A 20,446-nucleotide genomic window follows, 5' to 3' on the forward strand; every position below is an offset into this window, starting at 1 on the left:
GTTTTATTTATATTCAAATATCCAATATACTAAAACATGATACCGCAAGTCACTGTAATATTACAAATGATTATTGTGAATATGTTTATTTTCAGTCTCCTTTCCCGCACCCGTCAAACGATACAATTTGTTCGAAAAAAGTATAGTAAAGTTCAACGAAACAATATAATATATTATAAAAACAATAGTTTTTTGATTAGAAATATCATTAAACGAGATATCGTTACGAGCTCATAAATTATATATTCAATGTTTTTACTCGACTTCATTATTTTTTTTTTCTGATAAAATATAACTGTTGTAAACATACGGAAACGCAAAGTAAATATATTGTATTTTAGATTTTATACGTAATATTTTGTGGCTTTTAACCGAATAGCCGATCCGTTAAACATACACACTCATATAGATATATATATATACTTATATAGTTTAACCTCGCTAGTCCAACACCCGTCAGTCAGACAACCTCAGTAATCTGACACTTTTTTCCTTTTTTTTTTCTCGTGCACAGGAAGTGTCATTTGCAAATTTTATTTTATTAATAAAACAAAACCAATAAGTATTTTATTTTTATTATTTCTTTGAAGGCGATGGATTTACGAAACAGGTTCGTGTACTATATGGTTTTAGTATCTACACTATATATATATTCAATAGATATATCTAAATGAACTTTACACTTTAGTCACTCTTAAGTACTTAATTTATCATCAAATAAAATGTTTTATTGACAAATTATAAATAAAAATACATACAAACATTTTCGCATTAATAATAGGTTTTTATTTTTTTTTTACCCCATAACATTTGGTTTCATTTAAGTCGGTCTAGCGAGATCTTACTGTATATCAAGCAGTTTCTTTTACGTCTTCGATAATTCTGATGCAATACTTTAATAATAAACAAAACCATGAATAAGGGGAAAATAAGATTATTTCAGGTGAATGATTTTTAAGTTTTTACTTTTAAAAGTCTTAAGACCCATGGTTACCTCAATTTATCAGTCTGTTCCTAAAGCAAGTAAACTGGAATGAAGTAAAAAAGAAAAACTAAATTTAGACAATATTTTAAAACCCTTAAATTGGATTGTTACAAACTTACGTACGATAATATATTACATAATATGATTACGACTTACGAGTACTGTATTATTTTTTTATATACGTTCGTAGAGTATATTACAGTATGTATAAGGTAAAGTATATATTATTCGGTCAACCAGCTGATTTAAAGTTGGAGTACTGAAAATAATATTAATACTAACTCATGATGACGTGGAACGTAATATCTAATTTTTAATACGTTATTCATAACCGAAACATGGTGTAAAAGCACGATACTCTATGGCAGTAGTTTTCAACCTTTTTAACCATGTGGCACATCAATCCATATTATATGTAAAGCATATTTTATATATATATACATATATATACATATTAATAAAATTATTAATAGATTTTTCGCGGCACACTTCAAGAGCGCTCACGGTACACCGGTTGAAAACCACTGCTCTGTGGTATAGAACTCTTTAAAATACGTACTTTGGCCACAAACTAAAATATTATATTTTCAATATCTTCGCTGACTACAAAACGCATTGGAATAATAGCACACTAACCTACACAATATCGTACTATTTTAAACATATTTTTCTATCATACAAACGCAAAAATACAAATATTATTTTTTTTTGTAAAAATAACAGTTTCATTGTGTACGATACATACATTATATTATTATTATTATTATATATAAACTACTATAAATTATATAATTATCTTTATTCGCTTTATATTATATAATAGGGGCTTTAACATTTAAAAATTGTTTTTAGAAAAAAAGATGGTTACGAATAAAAGAGCAGCGAGGCAGCTGTATATGTATGACATAGTGTAGATAATCGATTTGTGCGGATAAAACAATGATTTAAAATATACAATGGACACGAATTTAAATGTTTTTATACAATTAAAAATAAAACTAATATACTGTATGCACAACATATTTAAGTATAATATGATAAATAAATATATATATATATAATTACCTGTTGTTGAAAGTATGTATTATAATTATTAATTTAAATTTAAAAAAAAAATAGATTTTTTTTCTTATAAGATTTCGTGATACGGATAATCGACGTCCCACTGTCGAAAATCTCGGACGTTCAATCGGTAAAATACGTATACTGATTTATTGGATTTAAAAAAAAAAACAATAATATTTATATTCGTATTAACTGTATTAACCTGTTTGAAATCAACCATGGTTATTGTGTGTATTGTAAAATGCAATTTTTGGTTTATCGGTATAAATATTTACTCGATTTTGAATCGGTGTGAGCTTTCGGTTTTGAGTACTTACTTAAAATATGACGATGATGATCGTTTCTTGCCACACTGGTTCAGAGACAACAATTCTATTTTACTTTTGTGAATGGAATCGAGGATAAAGTTTCAAGATTCTCGAAAGCGTTCTTTCGCGCACAATACTATTATATATATAGCAGGTAAGCGAACCCCTGGGTATCCCGTATCGGAAAAACTAAAACTAAAGAAAAAAAAAACGCCATTTGGAAGTTTTGATAAAACTTTGTCGGTTGTAGTGTAGGCTATAGCTGCAAAAGCTATCGAATCTGATATTTATGGTGATTCCTATATTTTTTCCGCACACTCAATTATAACATACACGCCAGAATACCTCTCAAAGGTTTACCCCGGTCACAGGCGCGATTCGTATGGAACGTGTTTCCACGTACTAAACGCGCGACTTGAATTTCAAATTAATTGACTCTGCACCACGCCGCGATGATAATAATGTTATGTATAAACGCACGCATGCACATAATATTATATTATGCAACGCAGTCGTCACTCGTCATAATATGTATATTATATATAAGTTGTATATAAACACACCCTATATATGTTATTGAATTTTGCAGGACGGATATTTGTCGAATACGTCGACGAATAATAATGTCATAATATTGTCTCCGATGCAGTGTTTTGAATGATAAAGTTATTTTTTGATACATTTTTTGTTTCAAAAAGTAAATTCCTGACTCGAAAAACACATGATAATTCCACGAAGGACGACGCTCACCTTTGCTTATACGTTATTAATTTCACACATCATTCTGACGATTTTAATGGATAATAGATTTTTCATTCCATTCAAATAGCCAAACAGTAATCCTGTTCTAATTTACATTTTTTTTTAAGTAACTAACCACGGCGTCGTGTATTATTGTTTGGTTATTACTTTTATAATTTATTATGATACAAACGATATTGATTATAAGTTTTAGATTCCACAAGCTTACCGTCTTTTGGACTTAGTACGTGATATTTAATCAGTGCATATATCTGACTAGATAAATTTATTTATCTAAAAATTTCATTTAGAAACTCTATTTTATAATGAACAGATGGAAAATTCAACACGTGTTTTTAATGATAATTTGTTTATTAGTAAAAATTTTAATTTCATAATAAATTTACGATTTGAAACTATTTTAAAAAAAATGTGTAATAACTTAATCGTGGTTGTATTCGCCATACACTGTTCTTATGTTATATCCTGTCTATTTATTTATTTTTATTTTAATCGTAAACATTATCATCGCACACGTCCCTACAAACATGTACAAATCTATAAACAGAAATATTGTAAAGATGCATCATCATCATAATGTTTTATGATTTTCGATAAGGTTGAATCATGTTAAAGCATCGTTTTTAAAAATCCGGTAACAAATAAAATTTCTATTTTTAAAAGTATGGTTTTTATATTTTGTGTGTACTCTTACATTAAATTGATGTATTAATCATTCTAAGCACGAGTCATGTAAATTTTTAATGAACTTATATCAGCGCGTATAACGTTCTACATTAATTTGAATACACATTCAATTAAAATAAATGTTGCTGATACAGTAGATACACAATAGGTAGTTAGGTTATAGTAAGTTATGGAACAATAATCATGATTACATTATTCATAATTTATAAAAAAATTGTTTTCTTTATTAGTCATGTAGCTTGGATAAAAACGTAAACATAGGTATTATAGGTATAATATGTATGATATGTATATTATATATATATACCAGATGAAGGGTATTATATTATACATATTATACACGGAAATAGGGGTTATGTCAAGCTTGTTTATTTATTTAATTTTTTTTTTTTTTTTGATTAAGTATTAAGTATCAAATATTTTATATAAATTAAATATACGAATCATATAACATCATATTAGTTTCATAATTATTTATTATATAGATTTTTACAAAATCTATCATATTATTTATTTTATTATACCCACTAACGAATATTTGGTAAAGTATCATAAGTCAACGTGATTTTAATATGGCTTAGAAACTTCGAAATTAAATTTATATTACCTAGATAAGAACAGTATATAATCAAGTTGACAAAATAATTCATTTATGTCACTTTACGAATTCGTATTAATTATTATCATTGTCTTGAGGTTATAATATTTATATGATATAATGCTTGAATCGCATATAAATTTAATTGTGTTAACTTGTATAACTTGCACATTTCAGATTCAAACTTTTTGCATTAAAAAAAAAAAAAAAAAAAAAAAAACAATTAATTGATATTTCTTACAGAATGATAAATGTACTTCCAATTTAAAGTACTGGACATGAATCAAATATGAGTAATATACTATTATGACGATAATAATAATATTTCTCTCGTTGATCAATTTATTACAATATTAACTATCAAAGAATAATAAAATTAATCGGCTATTTTAAAAACCTATATGTTGTACTGTTTATCCCTAACAATTTCCAATCGCACAGAATGTACACGCGTATAATCACTTTTCAGAAAATGTTGACATGAATTTTCAAATGATCTTTTTATTATAAAGATAATTGATATTATACACGTGTCTTTCGGAAAACCCAAGATCATATAACTCACTACAAAATAACTTCCAAGTTCCCGAGAATCTATATTATACAAATATTGTGCACGCAACTGTTTAATATTTACTACGTAACTGAATAAAGAATGTAAACAATTCATTACATCGGTCCATTCATTCGAATCATTCACATCTACACGATTATTATAATGTCTACAATGAAAAAATAACACAGCTACCTTTAACATAATTAAACACAAGATGAATCGTAATAGGCAAATCGACGCAAGCCGTATGATTAATGATCGTTTAGTTTGTGTAAATATATTATACTATATATGTAGGTATATTGTTAACAATTGTAAATTTTTTTAAATTGTAGTTTATATTTACCAAAATCAATTTAATAATATCGATGTATGGAACTATACTATCGTTTCCAGCATAGCCTTGTGGATTTGGATACGGTCCAACGCCGTTATAATTATTGTTCATATATGTTTATTTATGTTGTATATCTTAGTTTGGTTAGAAAAAATAAACATTATTAATATTATTTATATGGATGCCAGATTGTGGTTAGAAAAAAGTCCAGCTTAACGTACACACTAGCCATAATGTAACCGTGGTTCTGTTGAATACAGCATTGGACGAGACCCACAGAGACTGTAATATGATCTATTTTAGTAACTTGATGTCGTTACTGAAATTTTTTTAACGGCCAAATTAAACTTTCAATAAGCTTTACGATGTCGTTAATACCTACTTCTGATACGATATACTTATATATACCCTCGCTCTTCAATCAATAAACATCTCGATACCGATGACATCTATTTCAATGCTTTCCATACGACATCAATGCTTTCTCGTTTCCGTCACAATGACCTCAGATAAAGAATCGATTTTATTTTTATTCTGATAATCTAAAAAGATAACAATTTAAAACGATTTACTAATTGTGTTTTTGATGTAAATTCAACATGATGAAATAATATAATATTATGATTATTATTATAAAGAATCAGACATTTTAACAGCAGGTAAAATACAAGTAGATATATTCGTAATTACAAGTTTTACTAATTAATATTATAGTTCATGATTACAGAAATGCATTTTTGATTCAACAAGATTATTACTTGTCTAATATTTTTAAGAATAAAATTAAACAAATTTTAATGATATATTGTATGATTATAATTATTAATTGATATCAAAGAATTTAGTTTTAATGTTAGAGAACCAATTAGCATTGACACCCCTAGTGATATTATACACCTGGCTTACACAGTCGTATACATTATACATTATCAGAGTTTAAACTCATTTTAATTTGATTTCTTTTAAAATTTTTATATTATGAATCAATTTGAGATACACTTTTTTACATTTTTCTATTAACTTTTGATGTCATCAGACATCAACATTATTAAAGTTAATAAAATACTTGTAACAGCACCAGGTATGCTGAAACATTTTATAATCTTAAAATAAATAATAAAAAAAAAGTTAGTACGTCATCATAGTGATACTGACTGACTGACCGATAAAGTTTGTACTGTCTAAACGACTAGATAAACGCGGTAGATAGGACACGTATATTTATATAGATAACCTATTTAGATAAATATTAGATACCCAGTAAGAACAAACATAGGCGTGGCTAAACGTCCATGATGGTTATTTGTAAAATTAAATTCTCATTTATTTTTTTTATCTTGATGAATGTATTCAATGTATTTATGAATACAAAAAATTGTAATTGTTCAATAAGTCGCTGGAGAGGCAGCTGCCTACCCAGTACCCTGCCTCCCCTGTAGACACGCCTATGGGCAAAAAAACTAGTACATAATATTTACTCGGTATTTCAATAGGACTGTTTCTAATGTTTCTATTATTTTTGGAAAAACTGATAGCACTGATCGAGATATATAGTGTCGCGCATGGCTATTTTTAATTTTTATAATATTAATAAATTCTAATAAAATAATATACAGCGTCGGTGTTTAACTGCACTATAATCAATAGACGAATACTACGTATTAAAATATTACTTAAATAATTAAGTTAAAAATCATGATAATATCCTCCTATATATTTGATTCAAAGTTTTTCAAAAAAATGTTCAACGTGGTTTCCAACTGATACAAACGTGTCATGCCTACATTTGCAAGTGTATCATCTATAACTCTTTATTTGGCTTACTTAAATAATAATGATATTATAATATACACTATTATACTCCGTCTCGTGAGATAAGTGACTAGTTTCGCGCACACGACTGACGGTCGGCGATACCACGCTCGACAACACAGAAGCCTGCAAGTTTACCTCCACAACTGGCGTACTCGAACAGGCGCGAGTGGTGGGCGATGGGCTGCGACCGACGACAAAACGAGTTCCTTCTCTCGCGAAACGGATTATGCCGAGTGTAGTATCGCACTATTGCTCGCTCTATCGCTCTACTATTCCATAACTCTATTTCAAATAAGAAACAACCACGGCGGCCGATTTGCGCGCGTGGGCGTGTCTTCACTATACAACACAGCAAGCATACAGACTCGGGGGGGGGGGGGGGTTGACTCGGCGGGTTGACAAGCGGCTGGTGACTGACCGCCGCGGTCGCCCGGCAAAAACTGGTCGCCGCAGTGGGTGTTTTTTATTTAGATAAAGTATAATATAAGCCATAAACGTTATATAAAAATATAGAATAATGTGAAGAACACTACACGCCGCTGTTGAAATGATAACAATAATAATATCACAACGACAAAATAAACCTTCGACGAAAAGTCGGAGACCGGCCGTAATGAAAACGGGTAAATGCCAAATGGCCATCATCGCGTATTAATGCTCTGCCCATATCATTAGATATTATTATTATTACTCTGTTATTATTTTGATATTTATATGTGCGTGACGTACTACAGTGAACGTGCGCTTAATGCACTGCGAACAGTGAACAACTACATCACTCGTCGCGTCAAACGGATTGTTGGAAAGGCACGATTTGGGGGGAAGGGTTGGGGGTGGATCCCGCGTAAATGGATATTAAATCGAATGACATAGGCACTCGCTCTTTCGGTTTCGACAGGTTCGAGCGACAACAATATTCGGTCGTTCGCGTAGTATTGAGTGCAAATGCACGATGGACGTACGCGTGATGACAATCGCAGCAATACAATACTACTGTTGAGTGACGATTTGAAGTACATCTTTCGTTAAATTTTCGACACGCTAGTCTCGTTTTGCGAATGTAGAGATTTAAACGTTATGCGATGATAATAATATGATGACCACCGCGGCGATCCCGATGTCAAGAGTCTATCATGAAAGACGCATATCGCGTGATAATAATAAACAACGATGTTCTCTGAAACACAATTTATATTTCTTTACCGCTCGTAAAATACCTAAATATACAATAAAAAAAAACCTACAATAACCATATAATATGTACAATGAGTCAATAAACATATATAGGTATTCAGTGTTTTCCCAACACGGGCAAAGAATAACGATGTGTATTTTTTTGTCAATCAACACCAATCAATAGTACGTAGATTTTACTCAATTTGTATTCAAATTTAGTATTTTGCAATTCAGACCTTTATATCGGAGCACTGCAGAAATACAGAATTATCCAGTCAAACGTCGTTGTATACATATTGTAAATAATGTAAACGGATATCGAACTGGGCGTGTGTGATACCATTGTTATGTTATTACATAGATAACACTTTGCGTTCATTGTTTATTCGTCTAATCGACCAGTGTGGAACTATCACACGTGGTCAGATTATAAATTTACAACTCAAACTGAAATGCTCACGAAAACAATAAATAGTGTTTATGTACTTATACGATTTTCACGTCAATATTCGAGTAATATATATATATATATATATATATATATAATGTATAAATAAAAAATCCAAGTAATAGGTTGAAAGATTTTTATATATTATATATAAAAAAAAGATGCTTTCTGGTGGACGATGAGTGGTTGTAGCGAGATTTATCCTCCTCGTTTATCACCTCATTACTATGGCACTTGGTCCCATATATATTATATGATCGTATTTTTCGTCTCGTCTATATCACTATAATATCTCATCGTCTAGAAATTTCGTTCACTTAAATTAACTCTATATTTTCAAAAAAGCTACAGTTCTTATTGATCTATTATGTGTTGAACACAGTCGTCTTACTGGGCCTTTATAGATGATATTATGTGGACGATAGCCAACTCAACGCGCGAAAGATGAAAGCTTTGTTTAATGCTGTTAGGTATTTTTTATTTTCAAAATGTAACAATGTCTATGGCTTAAGACATATTTGTTAGTCGTGCAATAAACTCCGCATTAAGACTTAAAGTAAATAATGGTAAAAGTTTTTTTTTTTTTAACGAAAACGAAATTGAACAGCGTGCACTACTTTTTTATCGAACCCTTCAAGGGCGGGGGAAAGCATAAACTTCACGAGTAAAACAAAAATGTAGATCATGACTATAATACAGACGCAGTCGCTTAATTAAACAGTTTTCGTGATTATTAAGTTATGGGGAAGTTATAAGGAATGATTTTTCGTCCCGTTAAAAATGTCATTTCAACGCAATACTGCAGTAGTTTGTTCGTTGTACATACACATTATACGCCCAAAAGTTATCTTCCACAGAGACGCAGTTTAATCTCTTTGACGAGTCTATCTTTCTTTACGGACTACATTAACAACCAACTCATCTCAATCATATTAATCAAGACCGCAAATCACGTCGTTTGTGAAATAAATGTATAGCCGTAGCCCCAGAGAGTGCCCAAGACTGATTATATACATATAATATATATATATATATAACGAAACGAGATTTGTCAACCTTTACCCGTCCTGATAACGGATTAATAAAGACAGTTCGTAACTGCACGAGTAATCAATTAGTCGATGTTATGATGATTCATTATACCCTCTTAGAATTGCAGGACTGTTTCATAATTGTTATTAATGTATTATTATAGCGAACAATTTATCTTGTGGCTTGCCGCTTGCACGTATTATAATATATTATTATGCACTATTATAGCATAACCACTTACGCGGTAAATAATGTCGTATTAAAACCATGTTTGTGCCTAGTTTAATGGGAGGGTCTGCACCACTATACGGTGGCGGTTTAAACGCCTCGATGCTTAAAGCGCCGTATATGATATACGTATACTATGATACAAACCATTCATTCAATCGTTTAATAAACTGCAATAGAAACACTCAAACACCGGCTACTTTTGAATATTTTATTATTTTTATAGTTATCTACTGTTTGAGAATTACTAATTAACTGTGTGATTCTATTCACGTATTTCGTATGATACATTTTATATATTCGTAATAGAAATTATTAATTAAGTTTATTTATATGTAAATGCGAATTTAAAAAATATATATATAATATGTTTATATTTTTACAAATTTAAAAAACATTAAAAAATTGTATTTTTATAGCACGATAATATTATTATTCTATTTAATTTTTAATTATATTACATTTTAGTAGGTATTCAATAAATATATTTATTTTATAGATATGGTATGCCAAAATTCCAAAATCCATAATGAATTTTGTAAAAATTTACTAGAAATAATAGAAATAGTATTAGTGTACATTTGTATTGCTATTTATGTACAGAAGTACATAATTTTTACTGAGAAATGTTTAAAAATTTAAACACATAAAATTATAACGAAGGCTACCTATTAAAGTGGAGCACTCTAAATATTCTATGTAGCTACTTTTCCCATTAATAATTATGCCAAAGTGTTTCCAGTGGATTACTGACATTTATGAATATTTAAGAATTATTAAAAATCAAAAAAACGTGTTCAGTTTAAGAATTTGTACTACTTTGCATAAAACAATTATTTTAAGACAAATTTTTAATAAGTTAAAAATTAAATACTGTAATATTAATACTCGTATATTAAATTAAATACAATTAACTGTTATATACGATATATTATTGTCATAAGTTGATTATAAAATACTTAGTTATTTATTACCATATTATCTAAAATTCCTCACTTAAATTAAATTAACTTTAAAAATACGGAGAATATATAATATATATCATTATATTATTATAACACGATAAATATGCTTATATGCTTATATGTAACATGTAATTATTATTTTTTTTTTACATTACACGTTGTTCAATTTTATTATTATATTTTAATTCTATAAAATATTATAATTTATTGTATAATATGTAGTCAATAGTGATGATGTTCTTCAAATAATTATTGAAACATGCTTGTACATTGTACACTTATAAAGTATCTTTAGATTCCATTTTAAGGATATGTCCATTGTAAAGATTGCAACAAAGCAAAAATTGTGGTTTTAAGATCAATATTCGTTTATAAATTTATTAAGTTACTGATTATACAATGCTGCAATATTTGTATGAAAATAAGATAGGTATCAATGTTGAAAATAATTATTTATATCAGTTAATTGATTTAATTGACTTAAATTGATTTTTTAATTTGTCTAACTAAAATAGAATATTCAAAGTAAATCATTAAAACTTCGCAATATAACTAGGCTTTTTCAATCGGCGTTTTTAAAAGTAATGCTATAATTTATTTTTTCTATATTTTGACGAGCTTATAAAGTTTTTAATACAAATGTGATTTATTCATTGGTAGATGGTAAGTAATACTACTCATTTTTTTCATTTTCAAAACTTACATTTATTACATCTCTTTAGAATTAATTTTAACGACATTATAAATATTAATAAACCAAACCACAACCCTTCTCATGTTAACTGACTATAGCTGTCTAGCGTATACTTATATTTGAAATACATAATATTTATATTTATATATAATAATATAGGTCTCATGTATTTTGCAAAATAATACATACGTCATATATATTTTTAGCTGAAAATGTTCATCAGTATTTAATTTATAAATTAACTCCATGAATATAATACCTAAAGTTCTTATGGTATACTTTGTAATATTTTTAAATAAAATATATTACGTAGATTATACACATATATTATAATTTGATGATTTTGAAGAAATTTTTTTATTTTAATAGTTATTCTGCTGATTAAAACTTAGTTAATAAATAATATACATTTATTTGAAATTTAAATAGTGTTGCAGCGTTGAGAAACCATGGCTAAAAAATTAATATTATCATTTCGACGCCCGTAGTTATATTATAGTACTACACAGTATGTACATATCAGTATTATATGTAAAATATACCTATATAATATATGTGAAGAAAATTCTGAATAGGTATATTAAATAAAGATTATATTTTATAAATATTTATAATATTAATTATATTTTATATGGTTTGAAATAATACTAAATGTTAAACAAACACAGATAGTCACGTTAATTAAATGTTTTATTTTAAATTATATTATTCAAATTAATTAAAAACCAGAAAAAGTGCATATATTTTTTTGTTTATATGCGCTTATACTTGTATTTACCATTTTCTTACTACTTACATATTTATTAGTTTATTAGAATATTAAAGGCCGTCCAATAAAATAATAATATTACAAATACCTATTATAGATTATTGGTTAGATTTAGAACTATTTTTTTTTTATTTTACCAAAACTATATACATATATATATATATTAATACATTATTTCAGAAACGATGGTGCATTATTTTGATAAAAAATAATTATTACACATTATACACAACGGTGATAATATCAGATGTGTATTAACGCATATCGCTTATATTATAATTATATTATAAAACAAAATATACTATAAATGTTACTTCGGAAATTCAATTATGATGCTTGTTATTTTTGTAGACTGTAGTTGAGAATTTAGGTTTTATGTAAGTATTATCATAGCCAATTCACGTTTTTGATTATAATCACTTTCATTCAGAGCACGCGTTACACGCAAATCAAAAAATAAAATGAAATACAATGAAAATGAATGATCCGGGATCCGGCCGTCGAGAAAAACTAATATTGTTTGTACTGCGAAAATACAAATATAATATAAGTAACATAGGAAAACCGACTGCTCTGGAGATTTGTTTCCATTATTATTGTCCAGTGTCTCTGTATAATGTATATTATATATATTACATAGATACATATATATATATATATATATATATATACATAATACATATATTTAGAATAAATTATGACGCAAACACTAGATATGCGGGTCAGGACCGCTTTTTCCGGTCGAATCTCATATAGTTTTTCAGTCGTCTCCGAAGCAACGCGCTGACAAGTGCCGATGATAAATCGTTCACCTGTCCATCGATTTCCCCGGGGACAAGGACTGCGACGAACCAAGCACAATACCGATTCGAGAGACTGCGCTCATTTACAATGCATACACATCTGTGTAGTACGACGACCGGACGAATAAAATTAAGCGCCCTTGTCGGTGTTGATTGTTTTTGGCTTTTTTCGGCGTTTTTTGTCGTTGTCGGTCCGTACAAACATCGTGGGTCCTGCAATAAAGTTGTAAATATGTGCGTAGGCATCACGATTATAATCGCGAGTAACGAGCCATAAAAAAAAAAAAAAAAAACAAAATACAAAAACCAGAACGATTTAATTAGTCTTCAGCAATTTCACCCTCGAGAATTTCGGCGGCAGGTTTGCCCCGCTGCATACCTAATAAGCCGGGTTGCTATTTAAGCTCGCGCGTAAGCCACCCGGCGCCCTTTCACCACTCTAAGGGGCACAGCCACTTCCATCCCGTCCGTCTGTACACGCGACACCGTACGTTTGTGTTGAATAATAACAGTTGGGCATCAGTTGATAAATATCCATTAAACAAATACACGATATAGGTCATATTATTATACGTAATACGTATTACGGATATATAGGTGCACGTACTGCAGCGGGATGATGAGTCACCTCGTTATTCCCACGAGACGAACACAGTTAGGGAAACATGGAAACTTTGCTGCTCATCCTACATAATATACGATTGTAGTCAGCATTGAATCGATGAAATTAGAACCAAATATTCTAGTGACGCATTTAAGTTTCGTCTTGGAACACAACATAATATTTACGTTTATATTATACGTATAATATTATCATTGTGCCCGTGTCTATATGGTTATAATATATTATATTTTATATACGCAAATGTATTATTGTAAAAGCTGTGTAAACAGAATAAATGTATTTTACTTATCCAGCAAAATATGTTAAATGTATAATAATTGTAGCTCTATAGTATAAAAGTATTATTTTAACCATATTTTTTTTAAATAAATAAATTGTGTTGAGGAGTATTCGAAAAGTTAAGGAGGAACACAGTATTATCATATTAAATATTAAAATTTTGAGAGTTTATATTATAATGACTAAAAAAGATTTTAGAAAAATAACCATGAATCAAATTTAAATAAATAAATTTAAAAAAGAAAAAAGTCGCTGTTTTGAAGAAATTTGGTGTTTATATTATTAGTGATTTCAATTTTCAAATGTATTATATCTACAGTGAATCCATGACTTACAGACGTTCTGGCATATATTATATTTAAAAACCCTGTTTCGATTATTTTGAATAGATAAACTAAACAAAATATAACCACCGTATTATGTATAGAGTGTCTCACATTGTATGTCATCCAAAATATCCAAATATACTGAGTACCTATTATATTATTATGATCAAGTAAAATATTTTAACTATATTATACATTCGATGACATTAATTATATATATTATATATATATATATAGCTGATTATTACTTTCATATAAACCAAATGTTTATAACCTCACAAACTAAAAAAAAAAAATGGAATATCGTTTAGGTGTATATTATATAGTCAGTAGTTACGTTACAATAATAATATTGGTGACGTAGGTAGTGAAAGAAATACGTAACTATACATATTATATTATCAAGAGCTTATTCTTTGCGTTAGAAAAGTAATAGTAAATAATATACATGTTGTGAACAATATACGGTAGCTCAAGGGACTAGACAATATATTATATACCTTTTATTCTGTACTCGTTGAAAAAATGTATTTTACGAATAGAACTGCTTATAAAAATGTACATTAATCAAAAATTATCATCATAATATGTAAAAAGTTCGTTCATAACAATTACTGTTACAAATTACATTCATGTAGAGTTCCAGTGAAGTGAGTGCGACGTGTACCATACAATATAATATTTTTGTATTCAGATGATAGGCTGTGCATTAAGCTTAGTCATCTTAGAATTGAAACGGACTCGGCATAAGATGGTATATATAGTTGCTTCAAAAACTTGTTTGGCCTGAATACATTCATAAATGTTTCATTTTTATTTTTTTTTTATCTTTTAAAAACTTTTACACGACTCTGCTGGATCTTGTCTCTTATATTTTCTGTCGCTTCCATTGCGTTTAAACAACAATACGACTTTTTAATTAATTTTTAAAACAAACTAATTTTACATACTGTGTACCTATTATATTATTTTATCTTTTTTTGAATATTATAGTATACACTTTTTAATATTTTATTGTTATTATTATTATTTTTTGTCATTGTTAAAGTTTAATAATATTTTATTATGCGACCTAACACAGATACGTATTATTTTAATGGTTTTAAGAAGAGCATTTTGCACTATATAGTATTATCACAGAATTGGATCACACGAAATTTAATTTGGTGATCTAAAAATACTGATAACATGCTAAAATGTATAGTATCCATTATTAATTTAACTATTAAAACAGATTAGCTTGTGTAAGTAAACCGTCACCGATATGATTTATTGCTGTGAAACGTTAAGAGCATTAGAATATTCGCGTGAGGTTATAATGTATACCTAATAGGTTTCTCGATAGTTCAACTGAAATACGAATATAAGACTTCCGAAATGTTTAATATTCTTGCCACGCTTAAAGTAAATGCAGGCAGGTGTAAAATTTGCTTTGAAAGACTTATTATTCGATGTAAATAATAATAACATTATTTTTCCAGAGCACTTAAAATCCCTTTTCGTGCTTGCCAGCAAATTGTTTTTTTACGACACGGAACCATTACGATAGTTAACTGGTTTACATCCCGTTAAGATAAATTTGTTACCATTAGTTGGGGTCAATAAATAGTAGTATTCATTCTTTAGTGACGAAATCGATTAGTCCATAAGGCGATTCTACTGCAAAAAAAAAAAATGCAAATAATAAATAAACATAAATAGCATATCCACAGTCCGATAATATTTAACAAGTTTGGAACCGATATGGGAAAAACGTAAAACAGAATGTTAAGCGTATTCGTTTTACCAGTATTGTATAAACAAAACATATACCAGTTAAACGGAATCTTTAATGGTAACGTACACAGATAAAAAAATAACGATAAATATAAATTTGATCGATATTATACAACGAAAATGAACGTCTGAATGCATTATGCCAGCGGTAGTAATTGTAATTTACATGCTTTGTTTACTCGAAAAAATATACGACACATTGTAATAACAACGTTCGGATCATTGTTAAATTTTATGAAAAACCGTAAGATAATATGTGTTTAAAAATTTGTGTTTTTCGTTATCGTAACAATTCAATAACGCATTTAGTTTTACAATAATACTGTCGTATAACTTATATATTATAACCTATATATATATATATTTGATTGGTTAAAAGAAATATTTCTCAATTTTCGTTTAAAATATTTACATAAATATTTCATTGAAGCGTTTTTTTTATATACATATGCTTTGCACTGTGATTCCAGATGTCATATTATTAAAATTAAAATATACATTTTGTATAAAAATATATTTTTGGTTTCGATCTGTCGAGAGAATAGTATTTTCTTGTAATTTTAATATTGGTGAAAAATAGTGAATTGAATATATCTTTTATACATCTTATGTCGTATAATGTTGTTTGTGATTGAAATTCGATCTTTTGTGTGATCGGAAAATAATCATACTCTGCTCACTCGGCTATTTTCAGACTCGTAAAGTATCAAATTTACACTATACCTTTATAACTGTAAGACTCTTTGTGCGTTTTACTATTTTTAAACATTAATTAGGTACATCACTACTCGTGTTATAGGTTCTGCCTTACATAGTTATATGTTAAAATGCAACTTGCAAAAGCATATATCGCATATAAATTTATCAGAACACTTTAGTAATTATAGGTACAGTATTATAGACAAAGATTGTAATTGATTCTAAATCATTATTATACATATACTTTTGATTTGAAAATCAAAAACATTGGTTTAATACTTTAATAGCGAGTTCAATCTGTTAAATCAATTATTATAAAGTTGATTTTTTACTCGTCTCATAACATTATATAGGGCTGTAAGAATAAGGAAGCAGATAATATTTGAATTTCATATATTTTGCATTTTCTGAACGGAACATTTAAAAAAAAAAAAAAACACTTACATTATGAAGAATGTGTCATTGTGTAGGAAGTGATCGTCACACTAGCTGTACATTAGCGGTCGTCAGAGTCACGGCTATATTATTCGTTTCACAAATGCCACAATCTTTCGACCGCCGGCGCCAAACTTGTTACACTCGTCCGGAGATGCGAGTCCGTCGTCTATATTATAAATTATAATAATATATACTTGCCCGTCTGTTATACAAGTAAACATCGTTTTTCGACGACGTAGCAGTGCAATTATTATTGTTATTATACGAGACCATTAGTCGCCGTCGTCGGGCCGGCTAGCGGAACAATAACGGCAAGTTTTCACTTTAAAATCTAAACGCTAATCACCGAACGTTTCAAATCGCCTCCGCACACTCACCACTAATCCACCACCTACCAGATGGGAAAAATGATGATTAATATCTCCCACGTCACAACCGTGGATCGATTTGAAAACACTATATGGCCCGCTCGAAATGTCTACAAATATATATTATATATCATTATACGATATTTCATATCCCGCGAAATGCCTACATTTTTGTTTTGCGCAATAAAAACTGGTCGACAGTTCGATTATTTCTTCAGGGTGCACGACTCCGAATTTTATATATTTTACCGTTGCGCACCCACCGAAATCTTTCGCAGCAAGGAAATATTAATAACACGTTATTTTGTAGTTTGGTCGATAGTTCTATATTTAATTGCATATTTTTAATTTTGAAAATAGCACCTGGTGATGCTGACAGCACGATATATCGACTTATATTGTTAATGGAATTAGTCTTGGTGGGTTGCGTTGGATAGCGGGACGTTTAGCGGATCAACCGGCCCACCGTTAATCAATATAGTTTATGAAATTGGCAACTTCAGTACTTACACAATACGTTTCGTCATCTTGTATTAAAATAAAAATATTTTGGACTTTTTATTATGTATAATAAAATAATATTGGTGGATAAACTATAATTAATTATATCGTATAGGCGATATACCAATAACTACTGCTGTACTAGATTCAAGTATTTTAAATATTTTTAATATCACGCGCGGTATAACCGAAAAATGCTACATATTTTATTTTATACGATTTACAATATACCGCAATGTTGCCGTGCGGCGTGCAGGTACCTGCACTACTTACAGTAATGGTATTCGCACATTTTAATGCGTACCGCAGTATAAACTTTAAGAACCGCGAAACTGCCTCAAAGAGAAAATATATAAACTAAGTATAAATAAACTCAACGAATTTACAAAAAAAAAAAAAGTACGTGACGATGTAACATAATATTATACCCCGATGGTTTGCATCATATACTGATCAGTCTCCCTTCCCGTGTCTATTGGTGTTTTTTTATTTATTATTATTGAATATTGCTGTAACGCGCTTAATATATGGACGAAATACTATAAAAATATATCGAATTGACTTATTGTATAAAAAAAAAGGTCATATATAGTAAATATACTTTCTTTTTGTAAATTTACAAAAAAAAAATTATCTATTGTATAATGTATATGTATAATATGCTTAGTTATAAACAGACTATAATACACTTGGTAACATTCCACAGTTACAAACTGATATTCAATACAATAATGTATGGTTTCCTTAAGTGTGTGCGTATTTGTGTGTAATTATCGGTTTGGTGGTGGCCTTTTTCTCATTAGAATACATTATCTCCATCGCCACCGGGTCGCAGTATAATATCATCCTCTCTCGAACGGTATACGCCTCCTCTCCTCGACCCATCCTATTTTAACACTATTAATTTATAGTTGGTCCCTATCCAACTTTTTTTTATATAACCACCTTTGCCCACACGACCGTTCGTTGATTATAAAGTATATATACCTATAATCTATATATATATATATATATATATATCGTAAACAAGGCGCGCTCCCTCCAATTATTGAACCGCATATAACAGCAAATAATATATATAAATACGATTTTCCGCTCGGTGAAAAATACCATCGTGACCACTGAATAAAAACAATATCTAAAGGTAATATAATATGACGATATTCAACTGTTCCATAATAATATTATAAATAATTTTTATAGTGACTCGCGGTTTTAAATTAAAAAAAAACATAACCACAAAATAAAATAACACGAGATTTTAATTACGCTTTGTAGCAACTTCGGTATAGTGGTAAATAATACTTTCCATTTTAAAGATGCTGTAAATATATATTAAATAAAGTATAGTGTGCAGATAATACTTATTCAAATTTAAAAGATTAAAACAAACATTATTTTAGTTTTATAATAAAATCTCATTATTTTATTATTTTTAGGGATTTTACTTATCAGAAAGTTCTTATTTTTCAATTCAATATTCGTGTTATGCAAAGTACATTTTATGAAAATGTTGACAGATAACTAATGTGTTGTTGGATTCATTGTCAATTATACTATAAAAAAAATAATAACGATAATCACTATAATTATGATTTTAATTATTTCAATAACGAAACTCAAAAGTATGGTTATGTTGTAATATACATTCATTTTTACACTATTCAGTGTTCAGAATAAATTTGTATTTCATAAACATTAAATGCTTATAACTACAGAGTTTAGATGTTATATCTTTATATATACTTATCTTTATGTATCTCTTATGGTAGATACTCTAAAACAAATTAGTTATTGATAAACTTTTAAAAATAATTATTTGAAATAGGAATTAATTTTGTTTTATTTTTGAGAAGATAATATTATAATTACCTTTAGTACTATATTATTAGCTATAAGATAAATATACTATAAAAGATAACTTCATCATTATAACTCAGTAACGTAATGTAAACAAAAACAAATTAATCTTTTGATATTGCGTTGTATTTAAATATTATAAAAATTATTATATAGGTATCTATCACTACAGTTATTATACAGAAATAAAAAAAGCCATTAGTATAATATTTATTTATTGAACTTTGCTAAAATATAAATTTTTACTATATATTTTTACTTATTAATTAAAAATTGTTTTTTAAGACTTTTATTTTCTTTATTGGCTATGTTAATATTAATTTTTATTAAGTGTTGTACACTTGTA

At 28.5% G+C, this 20,446-nt stretch overlaps 1 protein-coding gene across 4 annotated transcripts in view; it reads left to right on the forward strand.

The window, feature by feature from the left end:
• LOC132929817 (potassium voltage-gated channel protein Shaw-like) overlaps positions 1 to 20,446 on the forward strand; it is a 188,092-nt gene that overhangs the window by 104,129 nt on the left and 63,517 nt on the right. The gene's annotated exons all lie outside the window — the stretch shown is intronic.

Source organism: Rhopalosiphum padi, chromosome 4 (genome assembly GCF_020882245.1).
Source record: "Rhopalosiphum padi isolate XX-2018 chromosome 4, ASM2088224v1, whole genome shotgun sequence".
NCBI lineage: Eukaryota > Metazoa > Arthropoda > Insecta > Hemiptera > Aphididae > Rhopalosiphum > Rhopalosiphum padi.